Genomic DNA, 14341 nt, shown 5'->3' on the forward strand with positions numbered 1-14341 from the left:
ATCATGAGCTGTTCCTTGGTGTAGGTCGAAGGCTACACATGCAAAGCCCCCTTCATTTTGTGATGGTCTAGTACCTCTGTAAAGCTTCAGTTTGTTTGCTAGGTAGTAAGGAGTGGCTGTATGCAGGTTCTTGTGGGTGATGCAGGCAGTCTTAAAAATCACTTTGGCTTCCAAGGGGAGCTAGCGAAGAGTGGCAAATACTGGTGAAATATGGTTGTTTCTCCCCCCCCCCCAATAGACGAAGAGTGCTGCAGAATGTAGGACTGATATTAGAGGGGTGAGTTGGGTTTTGGAGAGACCTGTCAAAAGAGTGTTGTAGTAATCTAGTCTGGAGAGAACCAGTGATTGAGCCACAGTGTAACAGCGGAATCACCAAAGTAGGCCTGGTTGATGTTGCGCATTCCTGGTGCTGATTTGGGTTTGATGGTTGAGCCTTTTATCCACAATGACTCCCAGAGATTTGGCACTGTCAACGATGATGCGTTTGCTGTTGTGGATGAGTATCTATCCAGGATTGTGCAGGCAGTAGTGAGTTCAAAGAGAAAATGACGAGGAATTGGGTTTTGGAGAGGTTCAGTAATGGGTTGCGAAAGATCATCCATTGTTCCACAGAGTTTAAGGTGTCAGCAAGATGGGAGATGTAATTTATGGATGAGACCATTCGGTAGAACTGGGTGTCGTCTGCATACTGATGGTGGGGGAAGCCAGCCTTCCTTAGCAGGACTCCGAGAGGTACTAAGTAGAGTGGTGACCAGTGTAGGGGCAAGGATAGAAACTTTTGTGATACTCCTTGATCGATGGTCTTTGGTGAAGCTAGACAGTCATCAATTTTGATCCTCTGCGATCTGCCCATGAGCAAGGATTCAAACCATTTAAGGACCATGAAGTCAATGTCCTGATATTTTTTTTTTGTGTCTAGAAGTCTTCAGAGATTTACTGTATCACAAGCTGCTAACAGGTCGAGGAGCATAAGGAAGGAGCAGCTGCCAAAGTCCAGGAACTGAAGAGCATTGGTGACAACCTGAAGTAGAGCTGTTTCGGAGCTGCATCCTTATTGAACTTAAACATGAAGACAACTGTTCACAAGAAACTAATTTCTTGTATAAATAAAGTAAGGCAGAAAGTCCTGCATCAATTTAATCGGATAAGACAGTATTATCATTGAGACAGTTTGCATTCTGTCAGGCATATGTCCATAGTCTGCTCTGCAACCAGAACCAAGCTTATCATATATATTAAGCAGGTTTGTTTATTCATAAATATCAAACAACAACAAAAATGTAATTGGTGAACAGACAAAACAGTGAAAAAGCGCACCACAATTGAAGCACACCAAAATTGAACAAGCATTTGCAATGCAGTAGGTCTCGCATTTGCTTGAGTTAGAGCTATTGACATTGTAAATTCATAACTGGACTTTTCTTGCCACATAAATTGGTCACCCCTACCTCATAATTCCATCTTTTCCTGCCATATAATTCCAATGTCCATGCATATCACTAAAGCACTTCCATTTGCCTTCTTCCTCTATCTGCTGCAAACAATGAAAATTTTGCCATTTAGCATCCTCATTTTAATCTGCCATGCTAATCCCAATAGAATACCGCTTTCACCACCCCACCATCATAGTTGCTGTCTGGCTAACACAATTCCCTAAAAAAAAGACACAAGGCAGCCACAGAAGAAAAAAAAACTACAAGGGTCACCCAAACATATCAAGAGTGTTCAAACGGTCATAGTGTAATAAAGATGTTAAGTTGGCCTGAATCATGGTCACAATTATCATATAAACCTTTATCAGAAATAGACTTTTGGCATTAGACTGCAATGCTTAAAACAGCCCCTAGAGAGCACCATAACAAAAATATCATTTGTAAGAAACATGGTCAGGTAACCATATTGTTAGCTCCTAGATGGCATAACCCTGTGGAAAAAAACAGGAGCAAGTAATGCGGTGTAATCATATACTTAGCCCTAGGAGGGTGTTTTTAGGTCTGGCAGTCCTACCACAATTATTTTACAAACACGACCTTTAAAACAAAACTTCTCCCAGCTGTAAAACAAAAGTTCTAGCCATGAGAAAACTTAAAAGACACTGAATGGTGGGAGGGGGTTAATATTTCTGATTCCCCACTAGACTAGTGTGGGGACCCAGAGATGATGTAGACAGAGCATTGTGATGGTGGTTCATTGTCCTAGGAAGTTATGAGCAAAAATGTTTTGTAAAAGTAATGCCCTGCAAATCACTATAGGGCAAGTTTCCGTGCCACAAATATTTTAGTATGTTGATATGAGTGTAATGCTTAGAACAAACCCTAGAGGACACCACAATGAAAATAGCATTTGTAAGAAACATGGTCATGTAACTATATAGTTAGCCCCTGGAGGACATAACCACACAAAAATAAAATGGTAATAAATAATGCAGTGTAACCATATATTAAGCCCCTAGAGGGTATAGTGCATTACACATTTTTCGGGGGTAATAAGCCTATAGTAATGATATTACAAACAGGGCCCTTAAAACAAAAGCTATATCCAGCTGTAAAACAAAAGTTCCAGCCATGAGAGCGCTTAAAAAGACACTGAAAGGTGGGAGGGGTTATTATTTTGGGGTCCCCACTAATCTAGTTTGAGGACCCATAGATGATGTAGATAGAAACAGCACGTCGTGCTGAACATTTTGTAGGTGGTCCCATTGGCCTAGGCTGAGTTATGAACAAAAATGTTTTGTAAAAGTAATGCCCGTGAAAGCATTATGGGGTGAATTTGCTGAGTGCAGTGAATATTGTAGTATCGCTCTCCTGCTGAGCTGGGAGAGCCGCTTTTGCTTTGAGGATTTCTATTTTACATAAAGCATTTTCCAATTTCAAGTGTTTTAAGAGGAGAGACACAAAAACTCTGATTAGGAAGCTGAGAAGAATGTGACCGGCGATCCAATACCACCGATCGAGTTCACGCTGTTGGGGTTGGTCGTGCTGAGAGCGCCATGGCTGCCATGCAGGGCGAAGGGGAAACACCAAAAAAAAAAAATATATATATAGTTTGCCCATGCTGAAGTATATCTGCAATTGTGCAATAATCCATGTAACAGGGGCAGTCTGCAAGGTGTGACAAAAACAGCCTCAAGGCGGGACAAACATAAAGCATTTACCAATGACATCAAGTGATTTTTTTTTTAAAGGCAATGTGAGAAAGTAGCCTCTTTCTAGCCTTGTTACCCCCACTTTTGGCCTATTTGTGAGTATATGTCAGGGTGTTTTCACTGTCTCACTGGGATCCTGCTAGCCAGGGCCCAGTGCTCATAGTGAAAACCCTATGTGTCAGTATGTTTGTTATGTGTCACTGGGACCCTGCTAGCCAGGACCCCAGTGCTCATAGGTTTGTGGCCTATATGTGTTCCCTGTGTGATACCTAACTGTCTCACTAAGTCTCTGCTAACCAGAACCTCAGTGGTTATGCTCTCTCTTTACTTTAACATTTGTCACTAACAGGCTAGTGACTAAATTTACCAATTCACATTGGCATACGGGTACACCCATATAATTCCCTAGTATATGGTATTGAGGTACCCAGGGTATTGGGGTTTCAGGAGATCCCTATGAGCTGCAGCATTTCTTTTGCCACCCATAGGGAGCTCTGACAATTCTTACACAGGCCTGCCACTGCAGCCTGCGCGAAATAATATCCACGTTATTTCACAGCCATTTACCACTGCATTTAAGTAACTTATAAGTCACCTATATGTCTAACCTTCACCTGGTGAAGGTTGGGTGCAAGGTTACTTAGTGTGTGGGCACCCTGGCACTAGCCAAGGTGCCCCACATCGTTCAGGGCAAAGTCCCCGGACTTTGTGAGTGCGGGGACACCATTACACATGTGCACTATACATAGGTCACTACCTATGTATAGCGTCACAATGGTAACTCCAAACATGGCCATGTAACATGTCTAAGATCATGGAATTGTCACCCCAATGCCATTCAGGCATTGAGGAGACAATTCCATGATCCCCCGGGTCTCTAGCACAGAACCCGGGTACTGCCAAACTGCCTTTCCGGGATCTCCACTGCAGCTGCTGCTGCTGCCAACCCCTCAGACAGGTTTCTGTCCTCCTGGGGTCCAGGCATCCCTGGTCCAGGAAGGCAGAACAAAGGACTTCCTCTGAGAGAGGGTGTAACACCCTCTTCCTTTGGAAATAGGTGTGAGGGCTGGGGAGGAGTAGCCTCCCCCAGCCTCTGGAAATGCTTTGATGGGCACAGATGGTGCCCATCTCTGCATAAGCCAGTCTACACCGGTTCAGGGATCCCCCAGCCCTGCTCTGGCGCAAAACTGGACAAAGGAAAGGGGAGTGACCACTCCCCTGACCTGCACCTCCCAGGGGAGGTGCCCAGAGCTCCTCCTGGACTGCTCTGAGTGGCCAGTGCCAGCAGGTGACGTCAGAGGGTCCTTCTGATTGGCTCGTACCTCTCTTGGTAGCTAATCCTCCTTCCTAGGTAGCCAAACCTCCTTTTCTGGCTATTTAGGGTCTCTGCTTTGGGGAATTCTTTAGATAACGAATACAAGAGCTCACCAGAGTTCCTCTGCATCTCCCTCTTCACCTTCTACCAAAGGATCAACCGATGACTGCTCAGGACGCCTGCAAAACCACAACAAAGTAGCAAGACGACTACTAGCAACCTTGTATCGCCTCATCCTGCCGGCTTTCTCAACTGTTTCCAGGTGGTTCATACTCTGGGGGTAGCCTGCCTCCTCCCTGCACCAGGAGCTCTGAAGAAATCTCCCGTGGGTCGACGGAATCTTCCCCCTGCTAACGCAGGCACCAAAAGACTGCATCACTGGTCCTCTGGGTCCCCTCTCAACCCGATGAGTGTGGTCCCTGGAACTCAACTCTGTCCATGTGACACCCACAGTCCAGTGACTCTTCAGTCCAAGTTTGGTGGAGGTAAGTCCTTGCCTCCCCACGCTAGACTGCATTGGTGGGTACCGCGTGATTTGCAGCTGCTCCGGCTCCTGTGCACTCTTCCAGGATTTCCTTTGTGCACAGCCAAGCCTGGGTCCCCGGCACTCTATCCTGCAGTGCACAACCTTCTGAGTTGTCCTCCTGTGTCGTGGGACTCCCTTTTGTGACTTCGCGTGGAGTCCGGTTCACTTTCCTTCCAAGTGCCTGTCCAGGTACTTTTGCGGGTGCTGCCTGCTTCTGTGAGGGTTCCCTGAGTTGCTGGGCGCCCCCTCTGTCTCCTCCTCCAAGTGGCGACATCCTGGTCCCTCCTGGGCCACAGCAGCACCCAAAAACCTCTACAGCGACCCTTGCAGCTAGCAAGGCTTGTTTGCGGTCTTTCTGCGTGGAAACACCTCTGCAAGTTTCATCGCGACGTGGGACATCCGTCTTCCAAAGGAGAAGTACCTAGCTCTCTTCTTTCATGCAGAACTCCAAGCTTCTTCCATCCCGTGGCAGCTTCCTTGCACCCTCAACTGGCATTTCCTGGGCTCCTGCCCACTCTCGACACTGTCGCGACTATTGGACTTGGTCCCCTTGTCTTACAGGTACTCAGGTCCGGAAATCCACTGTTGTTGCATTGCTAGTGTTTGTTCTTCCTGCAGAATCCCCCTATCACGACTTCTGTGCTCTCTGGGGGTAGTAGGTGCACTTTACACCTACCTTTCAGGGTCTTGGGGTGGGCTATTTCTCTAACCCTCACTGTTTTCTTACAGTCCCAGCGACCCTCTACAAGCTCACATAGGTTTGGGGTCCATTTGTGGTTCGCATTCCACTTTTGGAGTATATGGTTTGTGTTGCCCCTATACCTATGTGCTCCTATTGCAATCTATTGTAATTTTACACTGTTTGCATTACTTTTCTTGCTATTACTTACCTAATTTTGGTTTGTGTACATATATCTTGTGTATATATCTTATCCTCATACTGAGGGTACTCACTGAGATACTTTTGGCATATTGTCATAAAAATAAAGTACCTTTATTTTTAGTACTTCTTAGTATTGTGTTTTCTTATTATATTGTGCATATGACACCAGTGGTATAGTAGGAGCTTTACATGTCTCCTAGTTCAGCCTAAGCTGCTTTGCCATAGCTACCTTCTATCATCCTAAGCTGCTAGAAACACCTCTTCTACACTAATAAGGGATAACTGGACCTGGCACAAGGTGAAAGTACCTCTGGTACCCACTACAAGCCAGGCCAGCCTCCTACAGGCAGTCACAGGAACAAATTAAAGTGATGGGTGTGTGATGGGCGCCGTTAGAAGCCCACAAAACGTACAACAGCTCAAAGCGCTTGCGCGCTCAACTTAAAAGGAGGTTTCTATTATTGTGACAATAGTTGGTGTATTGGTACAAAGTCGCGAACAGCCATAGAGTGTAACTGTACAAATGTGCACACAGGGCAGATTCCTATGTGGGATAAACATTGTGGGATAAAAACAATTGTACAAACTCTTCTGCTTTGTTGGTGGGGTCATTGAGTTTGATGAAAGCAGGCAATGGAGGATTGGTGGCTATTTTGATAAAATCAGAGTTTTTTTTTTCCGGTTGATTCTTGGCTGAGTCCTGTAGGGACCTGAAGTGTTTTGATTTCTCATGAAATATGTGCTTTTGTTAAAGTGTTCTTGCATTGCGGGGACATGACACATTAGCAGTGGAAGGAGGCTGAGATCTCTACATAAGAAATGGAAAAAAACGTTTTTCTTTCTGTTTGTAAGGTCATATTGAACCAAGGAGCAGATAACGTTGGTCTTTTCCTTTAGCTTTAAAGTGGGGCTTCTTCATCAAGCAAAACCAAGAGTTTGTCGAAGCAGTGGGCAGTGTAGACATTGATGTCGGTGTCAGGACTAATGGGGAGAAATACCTTATTTTCAGTTTTGCTGTCTATGCTGAACCAGGTCGCTCTTTTTGGTTGGCCTCTGGTCATGACGTGAGCGAGTTGTAACACGAAACAGATAATAAAGTGGTCGGACCAGTCTACTGGAATGAGTTGATTGATTGAGAGCAGGTTGTTTTTGGAAATTATTAGATCAAGAATGGAGCTTTTGTTCTGTGTTGGTTTAAGTTTGTGTTGTATCAGATCGTTTGATGATAGTAGCGTGGCACACACTGGACTCTAAAGTGCAGATGGCAGTGCTTCTAGATGAAAATGGTTTCATTTGTCTGTTAACTAAAGGATGAATACAGTGACAGTTGTTCATTCTGCCATTATTAATGCATTTAAGTCTTTATAGGCTGGGACGGGAAAACAAATTACACTAAAAGATGTTCTAACTAGTGCCAAGTTGAATTGAACGAGTATAGTAAGCGAGTCTCATCTTCTTCAGTGGGATTTTTAGTGAAAAACAAAGTCAAATGCTGCATTATTAAGCACAATTTCCCAGGCTCTTGGGAAATAAAAATGTATTCTGTAGATGTTTCAAAAGCAAACAACAAAATAACACAATAACAGTAAGAAAAAAAGATTATTGACAAAAAAAGAAAAATCGTACTAGGCCTAGTCCCGGCATATGGCCTAAATCCTTGGGTCGTTACAATGTGTTGCATGCTCAGTATATTTAGGTGTCTGCCATTTTGAGTTGAGGTGTTTCCTATCACCAGTCTTCATTCTTTCATTCAGATAGAGTACATATTGTCTTAATTATTCTTCCCCACCCAAAAGATTCACTTAAATGTAGAGATGACTACAAACCTAAATCCTCTGTGGCAAATATTGTCAGACCAGCCCTACCCTGCAGGAGTAGTAAGTAGCTAGGATGTGTAGTATAGGGGTTTTGTGCTTGGGTCATGCTATCACTTCCAGCTCTAAAAGCAGCCCATTGGACTGCCAAAGTGGCCGAATTGCTAATCTGGCCCTGTGTGGGTGGTCTGACATATCTTCAAATTGTTGTATTCGCTCTGCCATGTATTTGTCCTGTATGTTGGCTGTGTACTCTAGATAGTTGGCCTAAGTGGAGCCCAGCTTCCTTTTTTAAGTATTTTAAAGACACTTAAGATACTTAAGATTTTAAAGATGATTATTGTGATATACTTGGTCAAGTAGTGAAGATGAATACGCATGATTACTTTTTCCTGAATATCAGTAACTTTTTGCCCAAGCACACACCCATACCATATTTTTAAATATTCATCATCACTTTGCTGTTCTATGTAACAAATAATTGTGTGAAATACTATGCACAAATAGCATGACAACTAGACTACAAAAATCGTTTTTATGCATGATGATATGGAGTACGAAGGACCCCAACTTGAGCACATAAAAGTAGCATTAGATATGGAATCTACACAATATTGCAATAATAGATTTGAGAAGAATATTGCATGGTAATGAGTGGAAAGAGCATGATTAATGCTAATCCTTATGTTTCACCTCATCATTAACACTGGGCTTCCCTTCGGGGTTATGTAGAACCCATCTGAAAGCACATTGACAGGGTAGTAAATGCTAAAAGAATAACCATTCACTATCATCGAAAGTACCATCTTTTTGATATTCTCACTCTGGAGTAAACACACTTTGATCTCCACTGGGTAGCAACATCTGCCTCCTCATTTTAGGGATTATAACTTTTAAGTATTACCACTAGCTTCACAGAGATTACTTCTCCTGGTGTGTTAGGCAACACCAACTTTCCTGGGATTACCACATTTCCAGGTCCTCAACTATATATCCTTGTTAATAATCACTCAAGAACTTGGTTGGCAGAAATCATATTGTTCTAAATCTGCCTCTTTACTAGTGAAATGGAGGCTGCAGATCTAGGCCCATTCTGAATCTCCCCATCTCCACCTTATTTGTAAATGACAGTCCTCCAGGTGGCTCTCCAAACTTGGGACCTGATTTAGATCTTGGCGGATGGGTTACTCTGTCACAAACATGATGGTTATTCTGTCCATCGTGTTACAATTTTGATTCGATATAATGGAATCGTAATACGGGGACAGCATATCTGTCCCGTTTGTGACAAAGTAACCCCCTCCGCCAAGATATAAATCTGGCCCTTAGTCCCTCCTATAGCCAGAGCCACTGGAGTTATGTGATTTGTGTGGCTGCTGCGTTTTCCGCATTATTATAAACTGGTTACATTTGGAACCAAAAGAATTTCTAGCTCAAACAGATCAAAAATGACTAAAAGTGCTGTGGATCCAAAGTTACTAAAAGTGAAGCAATACGTGTTACATTGCAGTGGAAGGCCCTTCATAAACGTTGACTGTTCATCTTTCTGTTACTTATTGTTGTATTATTGAGTCAAACTGGTACTAATGAGGGAAAACCTTTACCCAGATAGTGTTAATATCTGTAGAAATATCAAAATAACGAGGTAATAGTATCACAAAATGTGCTGCATCATGCCACATAATTGACCTTTTTCTTTTCGTATAATTTAGTCCACCCTACTGCATAATTGGGTCCTTCCTTGCTGCATAATTCCAGTGGCCCTACCTATAACTGCCTTACCCTGCTGATTCATCATAAGTCAAATGGCACTTTATGCTGCATCTATCACGTCACAATGAGATGCGGTAACCCTTAAGATAGGTCCCTCTGAATTCTTTATGTACCAAGTCTGAAAATACCAGTCCACCTGTAGTACTCTTCTACTCTGATTCCAGACAATTACAAGACTTGGATGAGGTGGGCTCACTCACATAATGTGACATTATTCATCATCGACCACCTCATCCATCCCTGGTAAGATAGTACTACCAGGGCGGACTCGACCTCAAGTGGGGCTCTCTTAAGGTAGTTCTTTGAAATGATTAATCTGGATAAATTATCTGGGATCCAGTTATACTAATTAAAGACACCTCAGTATAAACCAGAAGACTTTCATTTATTCAGTTGTGCCCTTGGTGTATATATATGAAAATACTAAAAAGCATTCATCAGAGGACTCCTCTGGGTATTATGGCTCTTGTGTACCTCTTTATTGCCAACATGTTTCTGCCCTTTTTATAAGCCTGATCGGGTCTCAGGCCTTCTTCATAGCTACATAAGATCCCTGTTCCTTCTAACTGACTAGTGTCATGAAAGTAACGGAAAGGATCTACCTCTCCTGATCACATACCAGGTAATTTACCTAATAGAAAATAAAGGTAAACTATAGATAGACTGTCAATACTCTTTTGAGTGGTCGCATCTATTCTCCTATAGAGGGAATAGGGATCCTAAGTAGCTCTGAAGAATGCCTGAGACCTGATCAGGCTTATAAAAGGGGCAGAAACATGTTGGCACTACAGAGGTACAGAAGGGCCATAATATCAAGTGGTGTCCTCTCATGAATGCTTTTTAGTATCTTATGGTTTATCCTGAGGTATTTTTAATTAGTATAACTGGATGTGAGTTATTTATCCAGATTAATCATATAAAAGAACTTCCTCTAGAGAGCCCCACTTGAGGTCGAGTCCTCCCCGGCAGTACTATCATACCAGAGTGGGATGAGGTGATCGATGAAGCATGTCACATTACATGAGTGAGCCCCCCTCATCCAAGTCTTGTAATTGCCTGCAATTGGAGTAGAAGAGTAGTATAGGTGGACTGGTATTTTCAAACTTGGTACACAAAGAATTCAGAGGTACCTGTCTTGAGGGGTTACTGCATCTCATTGTGATGTGATAGGTCTGAGGCAGATGCAGTATGCCTAATAGCCTCACCCTTCCTCTCATAGTAATGTTGTACTATTATGCTGCAGCCAGCGCAGAAAGGAAAGGAACTGGATAGGGAGTCACAACTAATGATATGCAGAACTGCTAGGTGTAACCAGAATAATACATTTTAACTTGTGCATCTATCTCTTATACCTATCATACTGTTAAGCGCTGCATCCGAAGACAAGATAAATTCACTTTCTACAGAGTTTTGTTTGATCAATATCTATCTCGTTTTCCACAAAGGCTGTAAATCCTGGCTCTGTGACTCAGCCATCTAAATCGTTATGCTCTATATTCCACAATATCATTCTGGGTGATTGTCATGCTTTACAGTTCCCATAACATGGCATAATAGTCACACAAACACTTAATACAGAGTCTCAGACAGCACTCTTCCAACCACATAGTCGTACAGTGTACCATGCTACTTTTATCTGTAGCCACTTCAGCACTAGACACAGGATAGTAAGCACTGTATAGATGCAATAATACAGTAAAGCACAATGCAGTGTGAAAATGCTAGACTTACGCATTGATTTACTGTAGACCATGAAACATCTGCCAACTGAGGACAAAATAGAGAAGGCAATATCTGTCCAGTCTTAGTTAAATATAAAGACCACCGAAATATCTATCTTTCATCAATTAATTGAGATTGCTAAATATGTTTGTGCCATCTACCTCTATGGCTCTATCAGAGGACTTTTGTTACACTGTTGCTACTTATTTTCCCACAAAAGTGGCCATCCCATAAGAGGTTAAATCAAGATAATTGGTAGGCTTGAAGCAGGGCCAACTATTTTGGTTGTGCCAGTTTTATTTAGAAGGTTCACTAGTAAAATAATATTGGTTTAGTACGTCTTAAATGTTTTGTGGAAAATGCCACTTACTTTTATATAGCCAAGATAGGAATATTCTGCAGAGTTGTCCGCTATCCCTTAGATGGTCCATTTGATGAGATCAAGAATATCCACTCTACTTTCATTGATCTAAATCTTACTTATTGATTATTAGAGTATTCAAAGCTCCTGTTAACATGTTTTGTTCCAGAAATATTATTCATAGGAACGTCCTCAAAGCTGGAAATAATAAACATACTTACACAATTGCCAACTATTCAAACAATATGTTTACAAAACAATCTTGTGTACACAAATGCATTATGCTCAACATATTTATCATATACACCTCTTAACCATATAAACCGACAATTCAAATGAAAACCTCATTCATAATAGAAAAATCACCTCTCTTTTCATAGTGAATGTGATATTGATTATCTGAAAATAAGAGCACTGTGCATTCGGGGAGAAGGCAATTGAACAAATTTTATGGATAGGTTAAACGTAATTCCCATTTCAACAGTGGTCGACATCAGCACTAAATCAGACTACATTTACGTTTATTAGCAAATTAGTCATGAAAACACCCAGAGAGCAAAATACAAATCAACTGTATTTGGCCAAGAATTACTGAGCCCAACTCCACCATCAACTGCCCATTCTCCGCAAAAGATTAACCCAACCAAAAGTTACAATGGCCAATTTTACCTGGTTGTCGTCCAGGTTGTGCATCTTTATGCAATAAATCCACAAGAGCTTCCTAGTGATCTAAACGTGTCTCTGGCTACAAAAAAAATCTACGTAATCAGGCCCAAGCTACAGGTAAAAGTAAGCTGTCATTATTCTCAACGTCATACATAAACAGTTCGGAAAATTCTATGAGCATGCTGGTATACTGCTTCACACAGAGTGGTATCCATAGAAGTTAAGGAGTGAGTATTTAAGGGGTCAGTTTCAGTGATGATTAAAAATATGTATGTATACGTTAACAACCAGTGCCATCTTAGTTGTATTGATAATCAACCAAATCATTTAACACTTGGATTAATAGCATAACTGCTCTATCATATCAAGGAAGACAGTCTTCCTATAACTTCAATGTAATAAAACCATGTGAAGTGTAGATTTACTGTAAGTTACTCTATGCATGATACACATTCTAAATATAAAGAAACCACCGTAGCCAAAAAATGACCTATTCATATTGGAATATTCTGAATTCAAATAGTTATTATTCGAGGTGAATTTATGTAAATAAATCCACATCAATCATTCGTGAGTTCATAAAGTAACTGTATGGTTTCTCTCTAACTAAACAGAGTCAAAATTTATATCTGAAACTAATTGTGAGTAAATCAACATGATTGGTGCTGATGTTAAAAATCCCCTTATCCTTGAAGCACTAAAGGGAAACTCTTGTGTTTGAATCCCATACCCGCAACAAGGGGCCGTAAAGCTTGGAGAGGTTATCTGTTGACTACATTGTATTAGGCTATAATATGTTGAGAGGCCTTCAGCTATTAAACCAGACCAGCATTAGGTATTGAACTATAACTATCGGTGCACACATCTGCATTACTTCTGTACAGACAGAGAGATGTGCAAAGGAAGGTCTTGTGTTATGCATGCTCCCACCAAGCTAGCCTTTCAGTATTAAGTTGAAATGAAATGATAAATACACCATTCTCTCACTCTCCCATCTGAAAACGTAAATAAAGAAACTCCTTGGTCACAGTCTTATCTCTGTAATGGGTCTCAAATACATCTTTTTCCAGAAGACGTCCGGAGGAGGATTACAGGAGACAAACATTTGATAATTAAGCAATCATCAGCTGAGATCACCATTCAGAATTGCAGCTGAACTGAGACGTACACCATACATTTGATTACTCCAAATAAACATCTTACTGTTACATAAGATCCATAGAAGTTAACATCATATTAGAGCCTCAGAAATACTGATATCATGCTCTGTATTATGTCCATACTTGACTACCTTCAATTTCGATTTGATAATCCAGTATGGTCCAGCTCTACACAGTTTCAGTTCTGTGTTACCCTCTCTTACGTCATTATGAATATATTCGAAAGCATGGAACTTCAGTCTCTGATCCAAATGCTTGCAATGTTTCGCCACAAAATGAAGAGATAAATAATAATGGCCCTTTTGATTTGCAACCAGTCTTAAATGCTCAGTTATTCTTTCATTTTCTCACTTTTATTTTTTCACATCCACAAATGAGTATGTGCGCCACAGTATGGTGCATTATAGATGTATAAAGGCCCAGATAGTAAAACTGATTCCAATGCCAACTGAATGTACATGTTTTGTCAAGAGAAATCAGTAAATCACACAAAGTCCACATAAAAAAACCCCACAGATTTACTGCTTAGCAGTCAGATCCCTTTGTTGGGCTCAGTCAGATAACTCAGGCTCAATATATTTCTGAGCGCTTGACCTCTAGATAAAGTAATACTTGATCTATTCCTAACATATGTTGCAGTCTGAAGATGCTGTGAAAGAATATGCCAAATGTTTGCTTACCTTCTTACTTATCACGGTTATATTTAGGAATTCAACAAATCCTTTTTGATCCCTCTTTACTGACTTTCGCCTTTGGGCATGACTTTTATTTCCTTTTGTTTACTAATCGTTCTCTTAGCCATATTGATGCAGTGAGAGTCGCAACTTCTCTCAAGAAATCTTTTATGTATGTCATTCATAGTAGCTATAAATTCCTGTTCTTGATTGCAGTTTTTACTGCACAATAACCCCTCCAGTGAATTCTCATGTCCTCCATTGTATCCTCAGTTAATATCACACTCTATATTAATTCCTCC

General features: G+C 41.4%; 1 protein-coding gene across 3 annotated transcripts in view; it reads left to right on the top strand.

Annotated features, from left to right (window-relative positions):
- Positions 1-14341, top strand: part of AKT1 (AKT serine/threonine kinase 1) — a 416301-nt gene that overhangs the window by 52089 nt on the left and 349871 nt on the right. The gene's annotated exons all lie outside the window — the stretch shown is intronic.

The sequence above is a fragment of the Pleurodeles waltl genome, chromosome 9 (genome assembly GCF_031143425.1).
Source record: "Pleurodeles waltl isolate 20211129_DDA chromosome 9, aPleWal1.hap1.20221129, whole genome shotgun sequence".
NCBI lineage: Eukaryota > Metazoa > Chordata > Amphibia > Caudata > Salamandridae > Pleurodeles > Pleurodeles waltl.